Raw genomic sequence first — 22366 nt, forward strand, 5'->3', positions numbered from 1 at the left:
AAGAATTCAGAAAAATAACTAGATTGAACTGTTACAATCGGTCGAGAGCTGACTTTTACCTTGATTGAAGTTCTGCGTGGTCCGTCCGTCCATCGGCTGCCTCCGATGCCTGAAATGCCCTTAATAGGACACCCACCCCAAAACATGCACAATATCAACAACATCACAAAATATGAAACAATTCAACGTCTTTTGAGAATGAAAGTAAATTCTAGTCTTTTCACTATCATTCACATCAATAATTCACTGTTATGCACTTTTCAATGTCAATGTTTGTAGTTTTCACATACCTGAAAATACCCCAAATAGGAAACCCACCCCATAAGCATTTATTATTTACAGCAAAACATGCACAATATCAAGAACATAACAAACAAAATAAAAATCAATTCAACGTCTTTTAAGAATGAAAGTAAATTCGAGTCCTTTCACTTCACATCAATAATAATCACTGTTATGCACTTTTCAATGTCAATGTTTGTAGTTTTAACTTAAACTCTTACACTAGAGTCCCACTATTTTGTAAAAATGTATCTTCTTTGCTGCGTCTTCTTCTATCTTTCTTCTTCTTCCCACTGTTCCGTTTGAGCAGGCTATTCTTTGGCGTTGTCTGTCTCTCTCTCCTCCATGTCCTATAAAAAAATACAAACTACCATTAAAATCATAACAAATTAATAAGCCTTAGATAAATGACAAACAGTGAAACCGGACATTAACCGGGACATTATCAACAGGGACGTCTATCAACCAGCAGGAGAGCCTTGGCATGAGGGTCAAGCCAAATGAGGCGTTTCAGAGACGAGTCGGCAAGGCAGGAAGCTATCCGATTTGCTCATCATCTGATTCCCAAACGCCAAGCCAATCGTAGAGCTGCCGACACGTCTAAAAAATGTCTCATGTAGCTTGGCCAAAGTACTATACTGGCGACATATGCGCTGAATTTATTTTGTGCATCTTCAGAAAATGCATATGGCCTCTAAGTCTAGGCGCACACCAGTTAGTCAATACAAGACAAGACATGATCAGACACGTTCAGTCACATAGTTGCTTATATGAAGACATGTCTAATTGCAATGACTAATCAGAGTGAGTTGTGAACATATAAGCAACAATGTGAAGTATTGTGACTAAACGTGTCTGATCATGTCTTGTCTTGCCTTGACTGACTGGTGTGCGCCTAGCCTTATGGAGAGCGTTTATTTAGCTTTTATAGTATAGTTTTAGTTATTAGACAGGCCACTCACGGTAGAACAAGCCGTTTATCAGGCAGACAAAACACATGTTCATCATGAATATTTTGTCATCAGCGAGAGGCTTCTGACATAAAATGAACAACCAATAACGATAAATAAACCACCGGAAAATTACAAATGACAATAATAGAAAAATAATTCAACCTCAAAAGAGCAGTGAAGAGAAAATAAACAACAAAAATTGGAGATACAAAAACCTAAATCTCAAAATAATAAGAAAACAAAGATAATGGCCCATATGAATAAAGTTGAGCATTTGCTTATACTTCTGAAATATGGAGGATTTGCTTCATTTTCTATGAATAAACGTGAGCAAAACCGTTTGCTCATGCTAATCAAAAAAATAGTTTGAGCATTTGCCCAAAAGTAAAAGCTTATACTCAAAATTGTATGAATAAACTAGAGCATTTGCTCAACTTTTGAATCAAATACTTCAAAAAAGGTGAGTCTAGTCTAGAGCAGCTATCACCTTTTGCTCATAGTAAAATGGCTCAACTAATTCGTATGAGGAAGAGGAAACTATGAAACTCTTTTTAGATTCAACCATGATATATATATATATATATCACCATTATTCCTACAAAAGAATAAATACTAAAGATAGTATTAAGTTACTGTATAAAGATAACCATCACAAAATAGGAAATAGGCATTTAAGAAGATGAGAGTGTAGAAAATTATAAGAAGGCTATTGATATTATAAGAATATTATAGAGATGACATTTTTTCACGCTATTAATTCTACAGCTGGTGATGTGTTGGTAAACTGTTTTCAAGTTTTTAATAAATATTATAGTGAAATTGACAATAGCCCATATGAATAAAACCAGAGCAAAAGCATTTGCTCATTTTCATATGAATAAGCTTTACCTTACACTCTTACCTTAATATGCTCCTGAACTGTGTAGCAAATGCTCACGTATTTTAAAGATTTTTCATCAACTGATTCGCGGCATAGAGGCCTATTAGCAAAATTAAGAACTATGCTTCCAATTGAATACACTGAAATATTGGAGTATTAGTGGGAAGATATTTCAGAGTCAAGCAGGAAGACGCCTATCCAGAGCTAAAAGAAATTGGAGCAGGAGTACCTCAAGGTAGTGTTCTTGGGCCATTCTATATCTACTGTTTACTAGCGATCTACCTGAGTTGGAAAATGATACAGTGGCAACATTTGCTGATGACACAGCTGTACTAACTCTGGGCGACAACAGTCAGGAATCTATGAGGAAACTTCAAGATGCGGCTGATGAAATCTCCAGTTGGGCAAATGTGGAAATCAAAGTGAATGAGACCAAGTCTGTTCAAGTCAACTTCACAAACAGAAATGTGAGCAATTCCCCTAGCCATCAATGGGAACCTGTTCCATTTGCTAACGAGGCCAAATACCTAGGCATGACTCTGGATGCAAGGCTGCATTGAAAGCACATGTGAAGAAGAAGAGAGAAGAACTAGGTATCAGATATAGAAAAATATACTGGTTGATAGGCCGAAATTCTGCTCTCTCAACTTACAACAAGATACTCATCTACAAACAAATCCTGAAACCAATATGGATGTATGGAATCCAACTCTGGGGTTGTGCCAGCAAGTGCAACGTCGATGTAATCCAACGATTCCAGAACAAAGTTTTGAGGAACATTGTCGATGCTCCAAGATTCAGCCGAAACGCCGACATTCACAGAGACCTGGAGGTGGAGTTCGGTGCAACAGAGATTGGGCGCTTCGCACGCAAGCATGCAGTCAGGATCCAACGGCATGAAAATGAAGAAGTCGCTCAGCTACTTGACAACACACATATGCTGCGCAGATTGAAGCGGACCAACCCTTCGAGTTGTGTGGTGCTGTGGAGTGAAAGTGTCAAAAGCAGAGCAGTGTTGATAGTGTGAATGGTGTATATTATAATACATGATACTTTATTTATATATATTACTATTATTATCTAATGTTAATTCCAAGTTAGTTGCTAGAAGTAGTAGTCCTGGTGAGAACTACCTATCTTATTAATATTTAACCCGTTATTATATTAGGAAAAAATTGCTCATTAGTCTTTTTAGACTAGATTGCAATGGGATTAAAAAAAAAAAAAAAAAAACTGATTCGCTTTTGTAGCCTTACTTTGTTTGTATAGCTCACGGAAGCATGGACCATGGTACTCTTTCAAAGTTTTTAATAAATATTATAGTGAAATTGACGACAATATCTTTGTTTTCTTATTATGGAGAGATTTTACATCACCATCAATTCTGCTCATTTTATTAACCTCAAAATAATTTGCTGGAAGCCTTTCGCTGATGACACAATAATGTATGACAACATGTGTATCATGCATTTCCTACGGTTAGTGACCATTCAAAGAGACAATGCATCCGGCTAACCAGCTGAAAAAATATCAGCTCGTCTCAGACGCCCGCATAGCGGGGTAGATGTGGTAAGTGAGCATTATATTATGGTTCAATAATAAATATTCACAATAATTGAGATAAAAATATGTTTGTAGGTCATTATATTTCTACATAGGCCTAACCTACAAACAATTTGGCAACGGTACGGTGCTATAGTGAGGTTCACGTTACAATGGCAGTGTTTGATTAGCAATGGTATTGCTATCCTTGTCAATCATCCAGCAAAAACGGATAGCACTATCTCTTTCCTCGCTCTGCTCTATTGCCAGATCGTCTTTAAACAATGTAGAATTGTTAACAATATAATCGATTATTTTAAACGAGAATGAACAGTTAATGTTACATCAATAACCCTGAATCAGCTACCGTCTATAGAAGGCTTAGGATCGGCAACGTTGTTCTCCTATCTTTCTTCACTGCCATTATAACGTGGACCTCACGATACAGAGTGAGTCATAATAAGTATGGAAACCCTTCAATAAATTGGAGACTGCTGTAGATATAATACTGTGACTTTCAGGATAAGCTATTGGTCAAAAATACTCTACCTTTTGACGTACAACTGAATTTCAACCGCTCATAAGGGGGTGACTTAGGGGTTGTAACTCGAATATTTCAAATGTAAACACCCATTGTGTGGTACACAATTTTGAAGACCTTTTAAAAACAAGAAATATAACATCAATTAAAATGTTCTATGATACCTTTATCCAAAATGGCGGCTGATTAAACTTTATCAATTATCTTTATAAACTAAAACTTCAATCAGCCGCCATTTTGAATTTATCAATTATATCTTTAAAAACTAATACTTCAATCAGCCGCCATTTTGAATTCAAGTATCATAGAACATTTTTATCGACGCCATATTTCTTGTTTTGAAAAGGCCTTTAAAATGATGTTCCACACAATGGGTGTTCACATTTAAAATATTTGAAATACAACCCCTAAGTCACCCCCTTATGAGCGGTTGAAATTCAGTTGTACGTCAAAAGGTAGAGTATTTTTGACCAATAACTTATCCTGAAAGTCACAGTATTATATCTACAACAGTCTCCAATTTATTGAAGGGTTCCCATAAATATGAATCACTCTGTAGAGAAGAATAGTGCTATCTGCTTTATCTAATGACAAACAAGGATAGCAAATCAATATTAATCAGATGCTGACTCTGTAAGGTGAATGTGACTATAGCTGCAATATGCACCACTATAGTGCGGTCCACGTTATAATGGCAGTGGATAAAGATAGGAGAATAGCGATGCCGATTCTCTGCCTTGCCACTGCCTTCTATAGAGGATAACTGATACGGTGTATCTAATGTAATATCAAACTGTTCATTCTAGTAAAAATTAATTATATTTTATTGGCCAAGAAAATATATTATTCAATGATGGAATAAAAACGTTTTCATAACTGAGATCGAATATTTTGTTAATAGTTCTACCTTGTTAAATACTCATTGCTAGCGATCAGACACGTGTCTCTGCTAGCAATTACTGCCGGTAAAATGAGTACAACTGGGATTTCAGTTATGTTATATCTAATTTATTTTTATTATTTCTAGAATAGAGTATATATTCTGAATTTCTGTATGATGTACCCAATTATTATGTGAATTTGTAATTGTATAAATCTTGTATATATGGCAAATAAATTGAAAAAAATACGATCTGGCAACGTTGCGGAGCTAGTAAAGGATAGCGCAATCAGCTTTGTCGAATGATAGACAGGGATAGCAGCACCAATGTTGATCAAATACTGTCATTATAACGTGGACCTCACTATAATTTTTTTAATGTTTAAAAAAATAAATAAATATAGGCTAGTAGAATTAATTGCAAATAATATTGTCGACACTGACCTGATAATGCAGCGTCCGCTCCATCTCGTCTCTCACTCTAGCAACAGCAACTAAATGACAATCCTCCTCCATGCAACCGCTCAGAACTCACTTCGCTCGCTGTGCTGTTCTCGTCTCCTCTCACTCTGCTCACTGCAAACAAAAATCAGCCACATTATGATCCAGTTGTGTAATCAACATCAATTAAATTCAAGATGTAAACAAACAAGCATAGCCTACCATAATGGCCAACTACACATTGTAATCAATCTTCGTATCTTTATGGGCCGGTTACCTATAGTGAGGTCCACATTATAATGGCAGTGTACGATTGACAATACTATTGTCCTTTTCTATCATACAACAAAACTGATAGCACTATCTCTCTCTCGCTTTGCAATGTTGTCTATTTACCAGAATATTTTATAATTACTTTTGACAGTGACTGTACAGAACTGAACAAACCATATTCTCAGCCGCCATTTTTTTACAGATGGAATTAAATAGAGAATGCATTTATTCAAATGCTAATTAATATATAACTATTATTTAACGAAAATCCTAAATAAATGCTGTACATCACCCCGAAGACTTCTGCTACTGCAGACATTGACAACAGGGTTAACAGCTAGATGGAAATTCGATGAGAACTACTATCCAAAAATTAGTTGCCAGCCCGGGAATCGAACCCGGTACCTCCCAATTGCTAGTCAGGAATGCTTACCCTTACACGTAATGCTTACCCTGTTGTCAATGTCTGCAGTAGCAGAAGTCTTCGGGGTGATGTACAGCATTTCTTAGGATTTTCGTTAAATAATAGCCATTTTTTTCTTCATTCTATCAGAATACTTGAGTACACAAGTCGTATAATATTGATTTAAAATGTATTTTTGAAACAATGAAATAATTTTTAAACATTACCTTATGAGAAACACAAATTGAAATACCTGAAATGACATTTTAAAAGTTGATAACCAACCATCCTAGACTTCATCCATGCTTAAGTTAGCCTACCCGTATAGGTTAGACCTACTCGTACCGATATAAATAATATTGAAAAGTTATTTCAGAGTTAATCCATTGAAATTACTTATTTTTAAATATGATTTCTTTTTTTCTATTATTTTTAAAGGAAATTGGAATAGAATACCTACCAAATAACTCAATTTCTGTTGTTTTGAAATGCAGATTGTTGTATCACAGCTTTTTAAATTAGCCGCCATTTCAGGTTTGTATAAGAATAAAAATCGGATCTGTCATGAAAGCAAAAATATATTTTCTTGATCAATTTGACATTAAATTGATTATTTTATCAAGGAAATGATAATTATTATTATTAGATTAAATTTAATGGGATGAATTGAGTAACAGCTGTGTACAGTCAGTGGCAAAATGGAGAGACTTGGCAACGTTTTTCTCCTATCTTTCTTCACTGCCATTATAACGTGGACCTCACTATAGCTCGGGATTTAGCTAAGTGCTAGACTTTAAACAGCTGGAGTCAGAGCTTGAGTCAGACTCTGGAGTCAGAGTCAGTCAATAAGCTTTCCGAAACGGGGCGCAGTCGCAGTCCACGTTTAAATTAAATTTCGAAAAACTAGAAACTTGAACACAAAGTAAAATAAAGAGAACATAGTGTAACATTTGGGCTACTTTGAATCATTTAGGAATGTTTCATTCCGCCAAGGAAAAACATTTCCATTTATAGAAATGGAAAAATAGAGATTATCATAAAAACTGCAACTACGCCCCGTTTCGGAAAGCCAATTTTCTGACTCCAGCTGTTTAAAGTGTAGAACTAAGCTGATTCCCAAGCTCGGAAACCGGTCCTATAAGTATTCAAGTCTTTATTATATTAAAATAAAATCTGCAAATATTCAATGAATAAATAAAAAATATAGTAGCATTGAAGTGGCTTGACAGTGTTTTGAATATCATTGAATAAATAAATGGATTAATTAATATAAATTGTCAGTAAATGACCCATGCTTCACACAGGTCGGCCTATTCTCTGCACGCTGCCAAGTTAGATGAATCGTACTGCACAGTTTATACTGCACAATAATGCTATAATATGAATTATCGTAAGACATAAAACAACCAATTATCACATAGCAATCATAATTATGCAATATTCTAGAACAACAAATATCACGTCACAATATTTGACCGAGCGAAGTGAGGTCTAAGATTCAAGTCGACGATTTGGCATTTCTCTTAATGTTTTTAAATGTTTATATGTTGCGCATTTACGGCGAAACGCGGTAATAGATTTTCATGGAATTTGACAGGTATGTTCCTTTTTTAATTGCGCGTCGACGTATATACAAGGTTTTTGGAAATTTTGCATTTAAAGGATATTATAAAAGGAAAAAGGAGCCTCCTTTATACGCCAATATTAGAGTAAAAATCAGACTAAAATAATTATTTAACATAAATCAGCTGACAAGTGATTACACAGATGTGTGGAGAAGCCAGTCTATTGCTGTATTTCCATAAGGTCTACAGTTTCAATCAGGTACTTGTGGGTGAGAATACTGCGGGAGGTCTACTGTTCAGAGAACTACTGGTATAAGAGTAGTTACAAGTCAATAATTGATGCATCATACCGATCAATTTTATCGGCTTTATATTTAAGTTAATACCAATCCTTGAAATTTGTAATTGTAAGTAATTTTTCAAATATAGTAAACCATACTGTGTTCACTTTCTAGTGTACCGTAGGTCTAATTGTATTTACATCAAAATTAAAATGATTTCAAAGTTAAAACATCTTGCGAAAAATAAAATATGAGTGTTAAAAAAAGTTCTTTGATTTTCAATTTCTATGTAAAGAGTACACCTTAATTATTGAAGTCTACAAACATCGAACCGTTTATTCAACATTGAATAATAAAAATAATGCCCCGTTTCACCAACCTTGGTCAAGGAATTTGAACATGGTTAAAGTCTATCAGAAATAATTCGTTCCACCAACACCAGTTAAGTTTAACCACGGTCAAACCAATGGTTAAGTTTGACTGCCGCCGAACGGGCAATCAAATTATTTGAACGCGGTCAAGACTGGTTCGATCAATTTCCTTGCTTGTTTGTAGGTTACCATATGTTTTTGACGCAATGAAAAATTGCAAAGTTTCTAGTGCGATTGAATTTAGTTGTAGTAAGTTATTTATTAGGTTTGTTCTCGGAATCTTTTAATTAGTAAATTATTAAAGTATAGAAAACAAAGGAAGATTTTGAAAAAGATTTGCTTTACTCTTTTATGACACAGTAGGCCTATATTATTCAATCCTTAGATCAACCTTGCTGCTTCAATGTATCTCATTAGAATTGGAATGTTATTTTGTTCATAAAAAATTGTCAAAAATGATGGTGATTTGTAAATCTCTTTGTATGAAAGTATTCAATTCATATTTGAAATATTATCATAAATTAATGTAGATGTGCGACTATACAAAACGTCTGTGCCAGGGGCGTATATAAGAAAGGGGCCCAGGTGGCCTGCCCCGAAATAATGAATATGAAGAAAAATCAGTACAGTAATTACAGAAAAAAGTACAGTAATCTGAATTTTTGACAGTAAATCACCCTCTGAATATGAGCAGCGAAACTGATATTAAGTATCATGGGGTGTTAATATATAACAAAATTTAATTTGAATTTTCATTTAATAATAATAATTATTAATTCATTATCATTTGAAAAATTGCAATATCTCAGTAATTTCCATCCATAAAAATCAGATGTAGCCAATAGCAAACATGTTGACCATGTTCAGATTTGACCGACGGAGTTTTGATCAATCCCGAATTTTTGACAGTAAATCACCCTCTGAATATGAGCAGCGAAACTGATATTAAGTATCATGGGGTTTTAATATATAACAAAATTTAATTTGAATTTTCATTTAATAATAGTAATTATTAATTCATTATCATTTGAAAAATTGCAATATCTCAGTAATTTCCATCCATAAAAATCAGATGTAGCCAATAGCAAACATGTTGTTCAGATTTGACCGACGGAGTTTTGATCAATCCCGAGGTTGGTGGAACAGTTGTATGTTTCAACGAGTGATCAAATTTTGACTATGGTCTAATTGACCATGGCTAGGCTATATTTGATCAAGGTTGGTGAAACCGGGCATGAGTCTTATATAAAAATTTAGGAGTGAAATTCTCAATCAATTTTGTGCAAACAATATTTTCAAAACATAAATAAAATGCACAAGATTATGATGTAGCCTACCTGATTGGAACGAGTCTCGAGCTTCGTCCCACAGTGGTGAGAAGTAGGTGTGTGTGGGGGGGGGAAAGACTGGACCCCCTTATCCTCGTGCAACCTGAACGACTGGACTCGATCAACCTGAAAACATAGACCAACACATTAGAAATGAATTGCTAAATCCCAAATCAAAACAAGACTGCATTCTCATCACCCCAGAATATTTCTATTTGAAACTAAAAAAAAATAAATTACAGAGACAGAGTAGGGGGATTCTACTATATTATTCCACAGTGAACATGCTAGTACTAAAAAGTGGATAATTAATTTTTATTAACATCAAAATAATAACATGATAGTGACATAAACCTTTGGCATTGACAGAGATTGAGAATTTGGACTATATTTTTCGAAACTGTGTTAGAAATAAATAGTAAGGGGCTATGCCTGTTTTTCTTTCAATACGTATTTTTGTGATTAAATTGAATGAATAAACACCATCAGTATGTTAACTATTATAAAACGGAAAGCATTGATATATCTCACTAATGTGATATCTTAATATTGTATTCAATCACTCAATTAATAAAGATTTTTATTCTTCTTATTCAGTGTCGGTTGCACAAAAGCCGGTTAAATTTTAACCGTGATTAATTTCACGAGAAACAATCGGGGAAGCCCTTTTTTATAAGACCGCTTCTGATTGGTTTTCTTGGAATGAATCACGATTAAAATTTAACCGGCTTTTGTGCAACCGGCACTCAGAATTACACAACTTCTAGAAAGGAACCGCAGGCTTCAACTCGCTGAACAACGTATTGAATAGAGGCACACCATCAACAGTACACATTGATTAAAAGCCGCAAAACCTGAGCCTTATTAGAAATTTCAAAATTCAACCGAATAAAATTGCAAGATTCAGCCCGCTTGCACAAAAATCTGTTAAATTTTAATGTTGATTAAATGATACTTAAACCAATCAGACAAGTATTCTCTTCAAAGAATCCTTCTCTGATCTGTATTCATGGCATTTAATAGGAGTGGCCGTAGTCGAGTGGATCAGATGCTGGCTTTATGATTCAGAGGCCCGGGTTCAAATCCCGGACCGGGCAAGATATTTATCTCGGGCCACTCCCGTGTTTCAGATGGACACGTTAAGCCGTCGGTCCCGGCTGCCTAAAAAGCAGTCGTTAGGTCATGTCAGAGGCCCTGAAATTGATCAGTTGCGACCTGAAAACTCTGACACCAGACCTGAGCCAGCCATATTTTGTTATAACTAAACAGACTTTGGGCAACCGGGCCACAGAGGCATGTGACAAGACTCACCTGTCATGCCCTACTTGGAGGCTTCGGGCGATGACAGAAGGGTGGAGTGACGTCACGATGCCCGCCCGCCCAGCTCACATCAGCATCCAGGCATCCACCTCCTCCAATCCACTTCATACCTACAACAAATAATGAAATGCATTGAAATTTAAAGAACTCTTTTTCCATTATGTAGGAGTTTTACATAAATAAATTCAATAAAACCATAATGATAAATACGAGTTTATGCCATAAAATATAGAAATATAAGTATGCTACATTTTATGAAAACCAATCTCATTGTCTTATCCAGTCTGCTTCACTTTCTTTGCTGAGGCTGATGCCCACATGATCCTTGGGCTTGTGAGTGTGTAATGAGACGGATGATGATGAGAGATAAGTCGACCTACAGCTGGAACGAAGTGGGTTCCGAACCACTGGGAAGCGATTCAATTATATTTAGAGGAGTCAGCTCTTCAAGAGGTCAACCTTATAACGGGAGTAGCAGACGCATGTATCTTATCATATCGAAAAATTCTCAACTTCAACACAAAATCTCAAGCATCAATTCCTAAGTGACGACTGTAGCCGCGCTGTATAAAGGTGCGTACAGACTTTCGTTCCGCTCCAAGACCGAACGTCACTCCAGCAGAGCGATTGATGATCGACCGGCGAGCAACAATGGTTCGACCGGGGAACGCGAGAAGATCTACCATCTTCCGTAACGTTCATGATCGGTGCGAGTAGAGAGCGGAGGCGGAGCGATTGCTGTGCGATGGTGGTACGTGGGCGGTAGGAGGGAGGAGCGTGCTCGGTGCGGGTTGGAAGCACGAGTATGTGTACGCAGCTTAAGGGTAACCGTCCACTGGAACCGTATTCAACGGATCCGTTCGGCCGTTGGATCGGACGAATCTGCCGAATATGGTCGTCCATTGGAACCGTTTACGTCAGTCTAGTTCAGTAGAAGCCAATTGTTGAATTTACTACTATCATAGCCACCAAAATTTTACATAAACAATTATTATTATATTGAGATTTTGAAAATTGAATAAACAAATAACCACTAAATTATTTATTCATTACAATAATCTTACCTTCAGTTCCTATTTGTTCAGCAATCTTTGTCCACAGATTCCTTTGAACATCACGACGATGATATCTTTTGTCTCCCATATCCCACAATCGAACATGCTCTTGAACCAAACTTATCAACTTTCATTGTCCATAGTTACAACTTTATAAAACATAACAACTTCAAAAAACAAAAACAAAGAAGACTGTGAAACGATTTCAAGTTAGGAACACTTTGTTGTCTCTGCTCGACTAGCTAGTTCGGCCGGAAAATCCCATTCAATTCGAATCGAAAAATAGATCGGCCGTATGAATCTGTTGCAATGGACGAGCATCTATTCCTTTCTTTGTTGGGTGATCGTTCGGTAGTTTTCGGCCGATGCTAGTTCGGACGATATCGGTTCCAGTGAACGGCCCACCTCGAGGGCTGCACTCTATTACTATATTTTATTGTAGTCTATACATGTCGACTATGGCCTAGAATAATATAAAGTAATACAACTGTTACTACAGCCTAGAGTCGTCGCTTAGGAATTGTGTGGGCCGTCCACTAGAAACACCGTTCTAGTTCGTCCGAACTAGCATCAGCCGAAAACTACCGAACTCGTCCGAACGATCACCCAACAAAGAAAGGAATAGATGCTCGTCCATTGCAACAGGTTCATACGGCCGTTTCCGGCCGATCAATTTTCCGATCCGAATTGAACGGGATTTTCCGGCTCTATCCGGCCGAACAAACTAGTCTAGCTGAGACAACAAATTTGTTCCTAAACTAAAATTGTTTTACAGTCTTGTTTTTTTTTTTTATATAAGTTGTAACTATGAACAATGAAAAGTTGATAAGTTTGGTTCAAGAGCATGTTCCATTGTGAGATATAGGAGACAATATCATCGTCGTGATGTTCAAAGGAATCTGTGGACAAAGATTGCTGAACAAATAGGATCGGAAGGTAAGATTATTGTAATGGATAACTAATTTAGTGGATATTTGTTTACTTAATTTTCAAAATCTCAATATAATCGTTTATGAAAAATTTTGGTGGCTATGATAGTAGTTAATTCAATATTCAATAGTTCAGCCTACTCAACTAGACTGACGTAAACGGTTTCAATGGACGACCGATTTCGACCGAATTAACGGCCGGCAGATCCAACGGCCGAACGGATCTGTTGAAAACGGTTCCAGTGGACGGTTACCCTTGGATCTTGACTAGCATTTTAAAAGTAAGTACTTGCAAGTCAACTAGACTTCCCTCTAGCATGAGGGCTGTGAAACAGGCTAAAAAAACGTTTTACTGGTAATATTTTGAAAAGTTTGTCGATTTGTATACCTTTAGTTATAAAAATTAAAAAAAGTTTTAGAAATGTTTCCTCTGATGATTACTTTTCGTGATATGAGCGTCTAAGTTTAAATTTTTGAAACATATAATTTCAAATTTTGTAAGAGATAAATTCATGAAATTTGACAATTCCTCACAATATTGTTGATGAATAAATGAACATTTCTTTAAAAATATCAATTTTTGAGTTACGGTATCTAAGTTTAAAAAGATTGTCTCATATAGAGCAATTTTTTGAAAAAGGACAATTTCTCATATAAAAAATTGTCTTATATAGAGCTATTTTTTTAAAGCTTATAAAAGCTATTTTTTCCATCAACAATATAGTCGGTCCCGGCTGAAGTATAACAGTCGTGAGGCTCTTTGACGGCTTGAATGATATATTCAGGCGATATGGGACCTTTGCGCAAGGAACTCTCCACTAACAAAAGCCATACTTTTACTTTTTACCATAAAGAATGTACCGTCAAAATTTCATGAATCAAACCCTCGCCGTATTTGAAATGATCAGTTTCAAAAATTGAAACTTGAAGCGCGCACATCACAAAAATTAATTATCAGAAAAAATATTCAAAGTATTTTTCTTTATTTTGATAACTCGATAGTATACAGATTGAAAAACATTGAAAAATATCACAAATAGAAAGTTTTTTTTTAGTCTGTTACAAAGCCTCAAATAAACGCCGTAAATAATAGAAGTGGAAGTCTCCAAGGTAATAAATTTCAAACCCATAATCTGCTAAATTTAAACCCGTAATACAAAGTATCATACCCATCCAGTTATTAAAACTATATACTTACTACCAAAAAATTTTAAATTCATAAAATATTAAGATCAAAATAAATTATATTTCATTGAATAAAATGTTTTGAATTCAACTATCTAACACAGCACCAAAAAGATATCACTTCCCTTAAGAAGTTCCTTTCAGTTGAAAATTCTAATTATAATATTTTTAGACTCAAGGATATAGGACTGAATATAAAAGAATAACTGATAATAATAAGTGAAGTCAATAATAAACGTACAAAATTCAGAAGACTGGATAAGATTTTACAAACCTGATATTCAGAAATGATCGAAGTCAACTCACCAACTTTATAAACAAACACATTCACACAGAAAAATATACTTCTAAGTTTATTTAAATCTACAAAAATAAAGAATTCAAGTCGAATTATTAGTTATTTATACAGGAAAATATAAAGAACAATGTAAATCACTCCGAACGCCCGAAGACTTCTGCTCAATCTGCTGTTTGAATTGAAATGACAGTTGACTTTGACAGTTTGATTGAAGAGGCGACTATTGAAGCTGACTCAAGATCATGATAGCAGTGACGGAAAGTTCGGATCACTTTACTGATCCGAGTCAATCGGTCTCGTTCACTACCGCAACCCGCACAATTGAACCGTTCACATTCAATGAAAAACGATTCTTCTCAACTCTCTACGAATCAGAAATGAATCTATTTCAATTTTTAATATGACAACTTGAAAATAATAACAAATAAATCATTTAAATTGCATCATGGCTTATCCGCAAAAACAATTGAATTTTGAATGAGTGTGATCCGGATCACTCGTTCAATCTGAACGGGTCATGACCGAACGACACATCTCTAATTTTCAATACAACTAACCTAAATCTCATGAACATAACCTAAAAATTGCAATCTACATTTCTATTTTAATTTTCAATATGAAAACTTGAAAATAATAACGAAAAAATAATTTTAATTGCATCGTAGTTTATTAGCAAAGACAAAAAATTTAATTGAAAACCCTAGCACAAATAGACTACTATTGCAGCATGATAATATGAAGTACAGTAGCCTAAATGTAAGGAGATTGAAATAAGTAAGTCTACTATTTAATAGCCTTAGCTTATGAAAAGTAAAATATAGCCTACAAAAGGGTAAGTTATAGTAATAAATTGATAACTATCCATACCTTAATTCATAAACGGTAACGGTGAAATCATGTATCACTAACACCAAACTTGACTTGCAATTTCACTACACTGCTATCAAAAACACAACCCCTAAATTGAACATATCATTCTGTTACACAGTTAGTAAACTTATTCGCGATAATAGATTTAATAATTACCATGAAACTTGATAGAAAGAAATAAGAATACGATTAGCAATGTGAACAGCAGTCTAGCCAGTTGCCAGTTGTTACAAGGTACAAAGAGAACTGCTTGCAGTCACCCACAAGACAGAGAAAGTTGGTTCTAACAGCCAATAAGAGAGCGGCTTACATATTCAGCCAATGAGAGAGCGGCTTACATATTCAGCCAATCAGAGAGCAGGATACATTCTATGACCTTCTATCACCTTCCTTCAACCTAACCAAATTTCAATATGGCGTGACTCTAATTGAGATTTGTTTTAATAAAACTGTTAGGCTTAATAATTTCATAACCAGAACTACCCTTCAACGGAGAGCCTGTTGATCACAATGCAATGAATTTGGAAAAAAATTGAAACACTTAGTTTCAACTGAATAATAATATAAGTGATGAGGTATGATCTTGGTTAATTTCATACCTTGATTTCAGTCCATAGAATAAACACCTTTCACCAACACAAAACTCATATTTACAGCAAATTATCACTACAGCATAATAAAATACATAACAAGAGTTCTTTATCAACATATTCATCACAATTAACACATTATTTATATGAATAAATAAGACATTTACAAGGGAAACACTAGCATCTCTGTCTATCCGTGAAGAAGAACGTCGTGTGGTGTGTGGTGAACTAACAAGACAAGTTGCAAATACCACTCTAGTCAAAAAAAGTATAGTCACCAAGACAGCCAATCAGAGACCGGCATTTCGGTCACGTGGTCAATGACACGTCGCGACGCTCTGAGACAAGCACCTTCAACCTCAACTAACCAAATTTCAAGATGGCTTGAATCTACTCGATAATTTTACAAATAAACTTCAAAATAATTTCACCACCAGAAAATTACTTTCCCTTATCGGAGAGCCTATTACTAATGAAGATAAGATTCCTCCATTCATTTTAGGAATTTTGAAACACTTTCCAGGAGCTTTACTGGTAATTTCAAGAGAATAAAAGTGGAAAATAAATATTTATCAACTAAAATATGCCAGCAAGGCCGGCGGACATCTTGAAACCAGGTAGAGGTTTCTGGGTAGAGCGATTACAAAATCCTACAAAGCAGTTACTTTTGAAATGAGCACACAAATTCCGAATTAAGCTTCAGATAAACTGTATATCAGAAGATATATTAATTCCATGGAAATTAATTGAAATTTTATGAGATCATCACGCATTTTCCTGTTAGTTTACAGTATTCAAATATCTCACAGGTTACAGACTAGTTGTATTTCAACACTAGATGAACAATGAAAAGATTTTGCAAGACTAGAATTCTAAATAAACAAGTATTGGATAATAAGATTCAATTTATAACATGATGCATGAGTTATGATTGATGACTATTACATTACATACCTGCATAAAGACCAGGTTGCAGAGGGGAATATCACTGACACAAAATTAATCACATCTATTTCACAGCCACATTAACACTACTCCGAAATAAAATACATACAAGGGAGCGCTTAATGAAGATATTCATGATAATGCCACAGTAATTAGTGCATTACTTATTCAAAAGTAATAAGAGGATAACGAGAGACAACCACTGGCATTTCAACCTATTCGAGAATTGGGCGTGTGCGTGTTGAAGCAAGACAAGCCAAGCTCTCTCTCCTTCTACTGACGTCAACAACTTCAAAATGTCGAAAATCTTTGATCTATTCATTCTAATTACCAAAAAATAATCCCTCTACCTAAAAATTACTATCCCTGATTGGAGAGCATGTTTCTAATGTGAATACGAACCCCCATATCATTCTAGGTATTTTAAAACACGTCCCAAGAGTTTATTTAGCAGTTGAAACAATTTACTAGTGGAAAATATAATCAATTACCAAAAATCTACCATCAACCAAGACAGACATGTTGAGGGTGGTGGAGGGAAAAGGGAAATTCTCTTTTCCCACTTTGGGAACTACTGGCCTATTCTAAACAACACTATATTACAGAGAGAAATAATAAATTATTGCTGTGGTGAAATTAATACCGAATACTGAGGGTGATGATGCCCACATAAACTCTTAGGCTTGTGCGCGGGTAATGAGTAAGAGGGATGATGATGATGATGAGAGATGACGACTACTACTTTTTAGGTACGGTAGTCGGGACCGACAGCTTATCGTCTCCTCCAAAAGACGGTAATATCTTTTATGAAATATATCTTTTGTGAACCTATTAGGATGCAGTATTTTGGGCTAGTTCCTAAACAAATTCAAGGTCTTTTGAAAATTCATGTAAATTAATGGAAATAATATTCAATAAATAAATTTTTGCTAATAAATGTTAGAGCGGATTTTGAAGTATGATTACTAATCGAAAAATACAACAATATTCAAAATACTTTTGCTAATTTTCAATTTCTTATTTACGGCTACTAGCATGTAAAAATTAAAATCTTCAATTATTTTTGCTAAACTTTGACAGTCACTATAACTGTTATATTGAGTCGATTTACAAGCAGCTTGCGCCAAGTTAGATACTTTGTGTGGAGGGGTAAGCAGGTTTCATTTTAATTATGAAAAATCATGGTTAAAAATTGAAAGTAAATTAAAAATAATCAGGACTATAACCCTCGGGACATTTCGACAAACCTATAGCATGTAAAAAAAATTAAAATCTTAAATTATTTTTGCTAAACTTTGACAGTCACTATAACTGTTATATTGAGTCGATTTACAAACAGCTTGCGCCATGTTAGATACTTTGTGTGGAGGGATAAGCAGGTTTCATTTTAATTATGAAAAATCATGGTTAAAAATTGAAAGTAAAAAAAAAAACAGGACTATAACTCTATAGTGAGGTCCACGTTATAATGACAGTATTTGATCAACTTTGGTTTTGGTATCCTTGTCAATCATTCGACAAAGCCGGTGGTACTATCCTTTTCTAGGTCCACAACGATGCCAATTATGTTTTTGACAGTGTAGAAATATAATTAATTAATGCAGAGAATCGGCATCGCTATCCTTCTATCTTCATCCACTGTAATATAACGTGGATCTCACTTTAGGGACATTTTGACAAACCCACATCAAATACCGTACTAAATACAATGCCTACTGAAAACGGCGGTGAATACCAAACAAACAAGAATCTTTCAAGAGAAAACAAGAATCTTTCAAGAGAAAGTGGCGTTTTGCTCAGTAGAGGGTCACTCAACACAACAGACAACAACTCAAGCTACTGATAGATGAGACAGATGCAAAATATGATAAGATAAAAGTATTACAAACCTTGTACTGTACATTCTCAGCTGAAGCAATTACAAACCTTCTACAGTACACTCACAGCTGAAGCAATGCTTTCTATGAAAAGCACTCGTTGATCAACATAATACATTTCATACAGCTTTTAGACAACATTTCTAATATCTGACACGATATTGATCCAGCAAAATTGCTCCACATGAAACTGTGTGGCTCATATTACACCAAGCCACCAGTGGGACGCCAGAGAGCAACCATTGTAAAGCAAGTTCGGACACCAGTGAGACACCACGATTGGTGACCCGAGTGAGACACCAGCCGGCCGCCAGGATCTGGTGTCTCAGCTGGCGACCCTATAGTCAGGTCCTTGTTATAATGACAGTATTTGATCAACTTTGGTTTTGGTATCCTTGTCAATCATTCGACAAAGCCGGTGGTACTATCCTTTTCTAGGTCCACAACGATGCCAATTATGTTTTTGACAGTGTAGAAATATAATTAATTAATGCAGAGAATCGGCATCGCTATCCTTCTATCTTCATCCACTGTAATATAACGTGGATCTCACTTTAGGGACATTTTGACAAACCCACATTAGAACAAAGCCAATGATATACTGAATGTATTAAAAAAATACTCCAATGGAAAATTCGAAACCGTTTATGATCTGGAAAGAAAACGGAGTTCAAACCGTTTATGATCTGGAAAGAAAACGGAGTTTAGCATTTCAACAATCTATAACTCGCTTATTAGACTAGTTGAAAATTTCACTTTTTCTCACTCAATGTAGAATTAATAATCAATTAACAAAATATTTCACCTTAATTATAAAAATTCATTATGAAACTATTGAAAAATATAATTTCCTGATTAAAAAAATACAATTGATTATTTTAAACGAGAATGAACAGTTAATATTACATCAATAAACCTGTATCAGCTACCGTCTATAGAAGGCATTGACAAGACAGAGGATCGGCAACGTTGTTCTGCTATCTTTCTTCACTGCCATTATAACGTGGACCTCACTATATGGTATTTAATTTATTTATGAAAACATGGAAGCAAACAGGATTTCTCCCGAAAATTGAATCCAAAACACAATAATTACAAATATTCACATGAGAATAGTAAGTTGTAATGAACGCAATAACAACTAATGCCCCGCGACTTGCTCGGACACTTGGCGACCCACTGGTGGCCGAATGTGGTACAAGCCTATAGTGAGGTCCACGTTATAATGGCAGTGGAGAAAGATGGAAGAACAGCGTTACCGATAACTGGAATTGCCTTGGAACTGCCTTCTATAGCACCTGATACCGATATATTAGATGCAATATTAACTGTTCATTCTTATTAAAAATTATTTCATTACTCAGGAAAATATATTTTTCAATTATGAATAATAAATTTTCATAATAAATTAAGATAAAATATTCTGTTAGTTAAATACTTTTCTACATTGTTAAAAAAAGATAGAAAAGACCAGCGCTAACTGCGTTTTCGAGTGATAGACAAGGATAGCAACGCCAATGTTAATCAAATACTGCAATTATAACGTGAACCTTACTACAAACATGAAATTATTTTGTGGGAAACCGGTGACCTAAATACGGTCCCAGGTGGATTTTAAACTGGGGTATGATATGATGACAGATTAGGAACTAGACATTTTTTGAAAATCATTTTTGAGTTTTCACTGTTAACGGGTAAGCCCACATGAATCTTAGGCTTGTGCAACTGAAACGTCAATTTTTAGGTTCCGAATCAGAGGGAGGTAATTTTGAAGGTAAACAATAATTCAAGTAAGACTGATGAGATGGGTTGCAAGTCACAGAAAAGTTATTAAAAAGCAAATAACTGAACTTGAAGACAAAATCACAGCAATGATCCATTTCATCTGTATTGAATAAAAATATTTGAAGTGTCACAACCACTTGGATTACACCAGCGAAGTACTAGTATCGGTTGTTACACCATTCACAATAGTCAGCTTCATTTACTGGATGATTTTATAAAAAATCGAGAAAGAAGTACCTGAAGTTTAACCGCTTTCTTCTATCTCAATCATTTTTATAATTATTGATATGTGATATTTATTAAAATAAAGAAATATAACTTGAGAAAAATTAATTATAACAATCCAAGTGGTTGTGTTAAATTCAAAATTTAAAAACTCGAGGCAAAACAGATGTCTATCAGTTTTATTTAATAATTCTCTACAATAATAGACACAGGCATTAAACATTATCAGCATACGAGCGTCAATTCACTAATATTTATTACTGCACAAGAGGCTATGTAATAAATGGGATATCGGCTCAGTTTCTGACTATCCTACATTAAATAGCATATAGAGGAATGGGTAAGAAGAAAAACTCATTTAAAATTATAAATTACTTCAACGATTTCAGTTTTTTCTTTTGTTATGAGATTTCTCAAGTCACTGAATATTTTTAGTTGATTGAAGAGATTAATAATATTTAAAAAAAAAATCATTGAATCGTCCATAGCGAACAAGCTCTCCTTGGCTCAACGGCGTCTATTGCATTGAAAATTATGAATTCAATAAAATAAAATATTTGGCAGCTCCACAACAACTCAAAAAGAGCCATCGATTCTGAAGCATTGCATTCGTCATGCCGGCACCACACTCTCGTCAAGTCACTTGTCAAGCGGCTCGCTGTATACATATATATGGTGGGATTGAAGACGAGCGGTGCCATAGCAGCCATCCACACTTTAGGGCTCGACGTCATTTGTACGCACTTGACAAGAGTGTGGAAGCGGATGATACCTGTAAGATTTGCAGTAATTCATAGAATGAAGCTACTGTTCAACTCACACGTTTTTCGGTAGTATTTCATCAACATCACTTGGCTCCACATCACATTCAACAATAAACACAAGCGCATCAGATGAGATCCAGTTTTGTAATAAGCTGCAAGACCAATTATAGGCCTGCAAGAAATATTCAAAGCTCAGTAGAACTCAACAGAATACAATGTGAAGATAGGGAGGTATTCTACAACACTCACCAGCTGTCAAGAGGCACACTTGAAGGCTCTGGTCTATGACTCAAGTCACATCAGGTTGTCCAGTTCATATCAGCATCGATGCATTGCACTGAGAAATGTCGTCATGTCGTATCTCTCCATCTCCAGCAAACTGGTTCATCCCTGAACAAAATAGGAAAGGCATTGAAATTTTGGGGAATTAACAATCACATTTAACATAGTCTATTCATAATCAAAAGATTAGCAACTTGAAAACGGAAACAATCAGGTAGGCCTGGTAATATTTAAGCCGATCAATCTATTCATATATTTTTGAAGTTGATGGTGATAAAAATCTCCGAAAGGTTAGATGATAATGCATGTATCTAAATGCTGTGCTCAACTCTTAGGCTGGCCACACACCGATTAGTCAAGACAAGACTAGTCACGTTTAGTCACAATACTTCACATAGTTGCTTATGACGCAACTCACACTGATTAGTCATTGTAATTAGACATGACTCCATAAGCAGCAATGTGAAGTATTGTGACTAAGCGTGACTAGTCTTGTCTTGA

At 35.2% G+C, this 22366-nt stretch overlaps 1 long non-coding RNA gene across 5 annotated transcripts; it reads right to left on the reverse strand.

The window, feature by feature from the left end:
* Positions 1 to 289: 289 nt before the first annotated feature.
* On the reverse strand, positions 290 to 21987 carry LOC111043514. 5 transcript variants are annotated; one of them, XR_005571944.1, is made up of 5 exons: positions 21833 to 21987; positions 11052 to 11170; positions 9750 to 9866; positions 5523 to 5654; positions 290 to 632 (listed from the first exon to the last, which is right to left on the reverse strand). It is a non-coding gene; the product is annotated as an uncharacterized LOC111043514 (long non-coding RNA). The 5 variants fall into 5 exon arrangements; XR_005571945.1 differs by lacking the exon at positions 21833 to 21987 and adding an exon at positions 16942 to 17163; XR_005571946.1 differs by lacking the exon at positions 21833 to 21987 and adding an exon at positions 15997 to 16217.
* Positions 21988 to 22366: the final 379 nt, after the last annotated feature.

The sequence above is a fragment of the Nilaparvata lugens genome, chromosome 8 (genome assembly GCF_014356525.2).
Source record: "Nilaparvata lugens isolate BPH chromosome 8, ASM1435652v1, whole genome shotgun sequence".
Taxonomy (NCBI): domain Eukaryota; kingdom Metazoa; phylum Arthropoda; class Insecta; order Hemiptera; family Delphacidae; genus Nilaparvata; species Nilaparvata lugens.